General features: G+C 40.1%; 1 long non-coding RNA gene across 11 annotated transcripts in view; it reads left to right on the plus strand.

Annotated features, from left to right (window-relative positions):
• The first annotated feature begins 4,272 nt into the window (after positions 1–4,272).
• The window catches only part of LOC132007361 (uncharacterized), a 55,981-nt gene continuing 52,897 nt past the window's right edge, over positions 4,273–7,356 (plus strand). For 9 of the 11 annotated variants that reach the window (XR_009401316.1, XR_009401317.1, XR_009401314.1 and 6 more), the window contains exon 1: positions 4,273–4,449. This is a non-coding gene — a long non-coding RNA (uncharacterized LOC132007361). The other 2 variants (XR_009401315.1, XR_009401322.1) reach the window with 2 other exon arrangements.

A 7,356-nucleotide genomic window follows, 5' to 3' on the forward strand; every position in this document is an offset into this window, starting at 1 on the left:
TTAGAAGGATGCTGTTTAGTCTCCATGTATTTGGGTTCTTTCCAAACTTCCTTTTGTGGTTGAGTTCTAGCTTTAGAGCATTGTGGTCTGAAAATATGCAGGGAATGATCCCAATCTTTTGATACCGTTTGAGTCCTAAATAAATTATTTTTAAAAAGTAAATAAAATTCACAATAATAGTATAATTTAAAAGTAACAGAGGCCATTATTAATAAGTTAAACAACACTTTGGGCAGCATCAAATGCCCAGAGAGATTAGAGCATTCAGAGCCTTGGCAGCTTCAGGACGCATGAGAAAAATTTTAGTGTAATTCCAGGTTTCACTGCTGGGCAGGCTTTCAGAGCAGTTTCCCTGATTTATTTAACCTCTCCTAACTTCCTATCATGATCTGGATTATAGGATTGAATTGGTAGCTTGAAGAAATGTTCAGACTAAAGGAGATACTACAGGGTGACTGGCTGGCTCAGTCTTGATCATTGGGTCTGTAGTTCAAGCCCCATGTTGTGTACAGAGACTTACTTTAAAAAAGATTAAAGGAGATTGAAATTTAGAATATCACTTGTTTACATTAATTCTATAAACATTATTTTCCTACCCTCTATATCCTCTTTCCCAGAGAAAATATCTGTTCTGACTGATCCTTTTTTATTTATCATCTTAAAAACCAACAACAAGGGGTGCCTGGGTGGCTCAGTGGGTTGAGGCCTCTGCCTTTGGCTCGGTTCATGATCCCGGGGTCCTGGGATAGAGCCCTGCATCAGACTCTCTGCTTGGCAGGGAGCTGCTTCCTCCTCTCTCTCTCTGCCTGCCTCTCTGCCTACTTGTGATCTCTGTCTGCCAAATAAATAAAATCTTTAAAAAGAAAAAACCCAACAACAATTTACATACTCAATTCTCTTGACTTTAGGTGCAGGATTTCATTTCTATAATCATCATCATTATCATCATCATCAGCATCACTGTCACCACCAAGAGTGATTGTTGAGTATCCATGAGGAAGCTTAAATGACCTGTTCTTAATTCCTGGTGGCCCATGATATACATAAAAGGTCATAGTGTGTACAAAGTGTTGTCAATTTTCTTTCATTATCTCCCCCCTCAAGGAGCCTTGTCAGACTTTTTTTTTTTTTAACTGAATCACCTGAAACCCTACTCCCTGGTGGAATATGACATTTTTAAGACCACAAATGTAGTTTATCTGTTTGTATGCTGTGGTCCTTTGAAGGTTCACGGACCACTGTAATATCTATTGTAATATCTTTGAAAATTCTATCCCCAAGAACCAATCTTCAGCTCCCTGGGGGCTATGTCACCTCTGTTGAGAATGCATGATGTATAGTAATTAGGGGAAAAGCTAGAATCCCATTCTTTCTTCATCCATCTCTGGATCTAGAAAATCTATCACATCTAGGTGCCCAGCCTTGATGGACCATCCACGGAGTCACACCCAGTGTTTATGGAGCACTGCTTGTGCACCTACTCTTGAAAAGACCAGTAGACCTCCAACCTCATCCCTCTCTGAGAGAATATTTCCTTCTCTGTGTTTTCAGAGGCCCTTTCTTCCCTACAAGGTACAAGCAGCCCAATCATTTCCATAAATTTAAGTTTTCACAAAGGATGAAAGAAACACAGGCTTCAGACAGCTTCTGCTTCCAGTCCCCTCACTAACCTCCCCTGAAGAGGGGGAAGAGTCACCAAGCTTGGCTTCCTGCAGCAGAGAGGGTAAACACCAGGAGAACAGAAATTAACCACCTCAACAGAACATGTCCTGATACCTTTGCTAAAACTTGCCACAAGCAACTAACAGCACCCAGACTGCCAGGTCCCATCCCTGACTCTAGCAGTGGGCATGGGGAGCAATCTTTTTGTCATCTGTGTTTGTGCTTAGGAGCATGTACTTTGGAATAACATATATCTATGAAGAGAAAATAGTGATACCCCACTAGCAGGGCTATTGTGAGATTAAATACTACCACTAGCATGAAGACCCTGGGTCTGGGCCCCTCAAAACAATCTGTTCCATAAATAGTAGCTATCTTTCCTCTTTGAATCAGGAAATTGGTCCTGACATTCTCTGTCACCCAGGTCCCCTTAACTAGATTGTACCTCAGAATCACTTTGGGGATCCATTTCTAAACCCTCACACGCATTTCTCTTGTTGGTAAAAATAAGACTTCCGTATTAAAGCCATTCAAATCATTAAGCTATAGTAATATGGTTCTCAGAAAATGAATATGCTCTTTGACAAATTCATATGTTCCTCTCCTAGGGTTGCCAGATTTAGCAAATAATGTACAGGATGCCCAGTTGAACTTGAATTTCAGATAAACAAAGTGACCTTGCATGTGAAATATTTACAGTAAAAATTATTTGTTAGCTATCTATAATTCAAATTTAACTTGGTGTCCTGATATTATCTGGCAACTGTATACAAGTAAGATGCTGTGGAGGAGAACCAAGGTGCCCCAGTGAACAGCTCCAGCTGAATCCCCCGCAACAACGAACAACAATGGCCCACGTGAGTGATTAGATGTCCCAGCTGAGTGGGAACTCCAGATGACTGCAGCCCCAGGTGACAAATATCACATGGAGCAGAAAACAACCTAGCTGAGGCCAGGTAGCCCACAGAATCCTGAGGGATAAAAATTGGTTATTGGTGGTGTTTGTTGAACAGAAATGGATATCCAACACATGTGCTTTGGGTGGTCTGTAATCATTGGGTAAAACAGGGATTTGCTTATTCTTGAAAGTTTGGTAGGACTTAGTTATAATTTTGGCTATGGTTAGTGTGTGAGTTTAAGTGTGGGTATAGAGTTTGAACATTTCCTCAATTCCTTCTTGAATGGATTTCCAACAAAATTTTCATGATGTTTGACCTTCATCCTATTCTTGGAATTTAGAAATTTATTCCAACCCCCTTCTACAAGAAGAGACTCCCCTGCAATCATGCTTGTCAAGGAAATGACAGGGTAATGCTTCAAGCTGCTTCCTGAGATGCATGGAAAACCATATCCTCAGAAGGTGGCTTGGTGAGTACGTAATTAGAACAAGGATTATTTAGTCATCTCAAGAAGTTTTCTCAAAGAAACTGTCCCGAAAAACTTTTTCCTGCTACGGGGACAACCTTGCAAGGAACACACTCTTCTTGAATACACGCAGAACTCCTTCATCAGATAGCAGATATAGATGCATTGCAGTCCTTAACCTTTCTGAATGTCCCCGTGCAGCACTGCTGGATAGTAATGTTTGCTCAGTTCTGGGGTTCATTAATAGGAAGCCTAATTCCCTTGTGGCAAACCTAAGCCACATTCTCCAATATCATCTTTATAAAAATAAAGTAGATATACTTTCCTTAATATTCTTTTTTCCCGTATTTTTTAGGTGGTTTAGAACCCAGATATGGAGAAAGGGTGTATTTTGAGCATCCCTTAAAGGCCCAAACATTTTGGACCAAGACCATAGGAACACTCGGGAAGAAAAGAAGACACAGAAAAGGGGAGAAGAGTTGGGAGTCTATTTTTAGACTCATCCTTGAGGGCAGAGGAAAATATGTGCTCCATAAGGGCAGCTTGCCAAAAGAGTTTTGAAGGGAGACTGCTTGGGTCCTACAACCCATTTAATCAAGTAAGTGATTCTCTTGAGAATGAAGCAAGTGTGTTTGGTTATAGATGTCTCTACACCTGGAAGAAAATATGGGAAATGGAGGATAAGAGTTCTCCAGGAAAAAACAATGCATGGTACAACTGACTAGGTGTCTGCCTACTAATTGGCTGGTATAGTTTAGGGCTGCTTCCCTGAAATTACTCTGAGATTTCTGAAATGACATTATTTGCGTATGTATCTAGATCATTCAGTCACATTGCAGACAATCTTTCAGTTTTCTGCCTCAGATGGCTAACCGCTTAATATGGTCCTGATTTCTAATATTTACCCTCCAAGGTCTAGTTTATCTTCAAGAACCCTAGGAAATCTCCCCTGGGCCTCTGTGTATTGATAATACTACCCTAGTGTTTCTTCAAAAGAAGCAAAATTCTTGAAGACAGTGACATGTTTTGTTCCATCAACAAGAGCAGACTTCCACAAATTGTTCGGGTCCGAGTCTGGTGCCTCTAACTACTATGCTTTCTCACGTGGTGGCCTGAAGAGCTTACAACTATGCGCGAGGGGTTGGAGCCGCGTGTAGAAGCTCTACGAGTTGTGGAGGACCAGCCCACGCTTCGCGGTTGCCATAGAAACATGACGTCAATATGGCGACCGTGACGACTTTTTAGTAGAGACGGACGTTCTTTCGATAGAAGAGCAGGGGTCCACCGTCAGGAATTTGGGGCTCTGTTGAAGGTGTTGGTCCCCGCGGTGGGGGCTGAACCGCCCCGGGGCGTGAGGAGACAAAGAACTCCAGATCCAAGCTGATTCCTTCCCGAGTTGGAAGTCGGAGGCACCGCTGTCTTGTAGGTAAAACCGTGGGGATCTCGCCCCGCCCCAGTTAGTGTGAGTCCTGCTTGAGGGGATGCCGTGGAGATGCTTTCATTTAAAGACAGGGGCGCGGGAGGTAAGACAAACAACGTCCCTGAGACCCAACTTTCCCGTCTGTAAAATGGGTATGAGAATGCTGCATTCACAGGATCGCTGAGAACAATCAGTGATACACACGAGCAAGCCCATGGCCCGGTGGTTACTGTGGGATCATGAATGTATGAACTCAGGCCACTTCTTACTCCTTTTCGGCTTTGTTGCTGGAGGATAAATTAGGAAAGTAGGAGAAAAAGGCTCTTTGAGAAGCCCATTAAAACGTGGTTGTTACGATCACGATGCAGTTTGTATCAGTGTCATTGCCACTAACCCAGTGCCTGGCATGGTGCTGAGCACATACTTAGGCCAGTAAATCATAGTGATTTCTGGATCTGTCTCTTCCTGTGCAGCTCTTCATGAACTCATATCAGGTACTTGGAGAAGGCAGATTCCGAGGATCTGCGTCATGATGGCTGCTGAAGCTTCTACTCCAAATTCAAGGGCAGCAGTCCTCAGGAGACCCCAACACTTCACTCTCCTGGTGGAAATTGATGCCTGGATCAAGTGAATGCATAGGTCTGAACAAAAGCATGATGTGGAATAGCTCTTGTGAGGTTCACAAACTAGTCTAAAAATAGAGAGCTATTTTGATCCCATCATGGCAGAAAAGGTTTAGCAGGTGGAATTCTATTCCTTCAGTGTCTACATGCTGTGTAGTAACTCTTGAGGTTCATCTTAAAGAAGCTTTTTTTTTCCTGAAAAATAATTGTCTAGTTGATGAAGGAAGTTGTTGCTTTTTTATTCTTCAAATTTTTACTTAAATTCTAGTTGTTAACATATAGTGTAGTATTGATTTCAGTAGAATTTAGTGATTCATCACTTAGATACAATACCCAGTGTCCATCACAGCAAGTGCCCTCTTCTTTTTTCTCTTATTCTATTTTATTTATGTATTTTTATTAACATATAATGTATTATTTGTTTCAGGGGTACTGGTCTGTGATTCATCAGTCAGCAGGTGCTGTCCTTAATACCCTTCACCCATATAGCCCATTCCCCACCCACCTCCCTCCCAACAATTCTCAGTTTGTTTTCTATCATTAAGTCTCTCATGGTTTGTTTCCCCCTCTTTTTTCCCTTCCCCTATGCTCATCTGTTTTGTTTCTTAATTCCACATATAAGTGAAATCATATTGTATTTGTTTTTCTCTCACTGACTTATTTCATTTAGCATCATACACTGTAGCTCCATCCTTGTCATTGTAAGTGGCAAGATTTCATTCTTTTTGATGGCTGAGTAATATTCCATTATATATGTGTATATGTGTATATATATGCCACATCTTCTTTATCCATTCATCAGTTGATGGACACTTGGGTTCTTTCCATAATTTGGCTATTGTTGATAATGCTGCTGTAAACATTGGGTGCCCCTTTGAATCAGTATTTTTGTAGCCTTTGGATAAATACCTCGTAGTGCAGTTGCTGGATCTCAGGGTAGTTCGATTTTTAACATAACGAGGAACCTCCATACTGTTTTCCTGAGTCTCTGCACTGGTTTGCATTCCCACTAACAGTGTAAGAGGGTTCCCCTTTCTCAGCATCCTCGCCAACATCTGTTGTTTCCTGTGTTGTTAATTTTAGCTGTTCTGACTGGTGTGAAGTGATAGCTCATTGTAGTTATGAGTTGCATTTTCCTGATGATGAGTGGTGTTGAGCGTTTTTTCATGTGTGTGTTGGCCGTCTGGATGTCTTCTTTGGGAAAATGTTTATTCCTGTTTTTTGCCCATTTCTTAAGTGGATTATTTGGTTTTTGGGTATTGAATTTGATAAGTTCTTTGTAGATTTTGGTTACTAATCCTTTATCCAACATGTCATATGCAAATACGTTCTATTCCACAGGCTGCCTTTTAGTTTTATTGATTGTTTCCTTCACTTTAGCTTTTTATCTTGATGAAGTCCTAATAGTTCATTTTTGCTCTTGTTTCCCTTGCCTCTGGAGATGTGTCTAGTAAGAAATTGCTATAACCAAAGTATATATATATTTTTCTGTATTTCCCTAAATATTTGGATATATTTCACTGGGAAATGATTATTTCTGTTTTGGTTGTATGTACCACGAACCAGTTTGACAAGACATAGTATGGTTGTGTTGATACTGTAAGAACATAATGGTGGGAATCTTTCATCTAAGAAAGATTGCAGAATTATGCATTGCAGAATTATGAATGTATAAATATTCTACAAATACTTAATTCAGGTATGATTAACATGCAACATACTATACATATTTAAAGTTTTTGCTTTAATAAGTTTTAATATGCATGTACTTGTAAATCCAATACTACAGTCAAGATAATGAGCATATCCATCACCTTAAAAAGCTTCTTCATACCCCTTTGTAGTGCTCCATCAACCTCTCTCCAGTATTTCTGTCTTTGTTACTCTACCCCATTCCAGGCAACCCACTGATCTTCTGTCACTATGGATTAGTTATTTTCCCTATAATTTTATATGAATGGAATCATATTGTGTATTCTTTTTTGCCAGTCTTCTTTCCTTCAACCTAATTATTTCTAGATTTATCCATTTGTTACACATGTTAATAGTTCCTTCTTTTTTGTTGCCTAATATTCTGCTTTATGGATATGCCACAATTTGTTCTATCTGTTCACCTGGTAATGGATATTTGGATTATTTCCAATTTTATATTAATTTTATTTTCAATTTTATAAATAAAGCTGCTATGAATATTTGGGTATAAGCCTTTGCTTGGGCATGTTTTCTTTCTCCAGTACTGAGGTGTATTTACTTAAAGAATTTGTAAAATTAACTTTGTAGGAGTGC

The sequence above is a fragment of the Mustela nigripes genome, chromosome X (genome assembly GCF_022355385.1).
Source record: "Mustela nigripes isolate SB6536 chromosome X, MUSNIG.SB6536, whole genome shotgun sequence".
Taxonomy (NCBI): Eukaryota; Metazoa; Chordata; class Mammalia; order Carnivora; family Mustelidae; genus Mustela; species Mustela nigripes.